The following is a 1,035-nucleotide window of genomic DNA, read 5'->3' as shown; positions in this document are numbered from 1 at the left end:
CCGGGCCTGCAGCTGGCCCGCCTTGGCCTGGGCCTCCGTGATGGCGTGTTCCCGCGTGGCCAGCTCCTGCTCCAGCTCCCACACTTGCTGGGGGTGGGGCGGGGGCGGAGGAGTAGGCCCACACATCTCCACCCCGCCGCCCCCGCACCCTGTGTCGAGTGGGGTGCTGCCTCCCCCGGGAGGGGTCCCCCCCGCGGTCACCTGTCGCAGGAGGAGGTTGTCCTTCTCGATGAGCCCCATCACCTCTTTCTGCTTCTTCTCTTTGTCAGGCCGACGCTCTAACCACTGAGCAACCAGCCAGGGCCTCGCCAACTTTTTTCTTTTAAAGGGACCCCTTTTTTAAAAAATATATATTTTTTTATTGACTTCAGAGAGGAAGGGAGAGAGAGAGAAAAAAAATCAATGATGAGAGAGAACCATGGATCTCTGCCTCCTGCACACCCCCAACTGGGGTTCGAGCCTGCAATCTGGGCATGTGACCTGAACAGGATCAAACCTAGGACCTTTCAGTTCGCAGGCTGACTGAGCCAAACCGGCCAGGGCCTCACCAACTTTTTTATTAATTAAAAAAGTAAAACCTGCCCTGACCGGTTTGGCAGCGTCAGCCTGCAGGCTAAAGGGTCCAGGTTCAATTCCGGTCAAGGGCATGTACCTGGGTTGCGGGCACATCCCCAGTAGGGGGCGTGCATGAGGCAGCTCATCGATGTTTCTAACTCTATCTCTCTCCCTTCCTCTCTGTGAAAAATCAATAAAATATATTAAAAAAACAAACAAACAAACAAAAGTATGCAATGTCTAACAAGATGTGACTATGTCTTAACATATAAAATATCTTTGAATCTTGGACCAAAAAAAAAAGAAAAAACGTATTTTCAATTTTGCTATTTTTTTTAATTTAAAAGTGGTTAAGTATGGGAAAATTACCATTCTTCTTCCTTATTTTGTAGATTTCTATTGAAGACCTTTCCGTTTTCTAAGCAAATCTTCTTTTTCCTCTTGCTAAATCAACATCGCTTTGTTTTTATTTTATTTTGA

Source organism: Myotis davidii, unplaced genomic scaffold (assembly GCF_000327345.1).
Source record: "Myotis davidii unplaced genomic scaffold, ASM32734v1 scaffold1250, whole genome shotgun sequence".
Lineage (NCBI taxonomy): Eukaryota > Metazoa > Chordata > Mammalia > Chiroptera > Vespertilionidae > Myotis > Myotis davidii.
Note: the sequence above shows the minus strand (reverse complement) of the source record.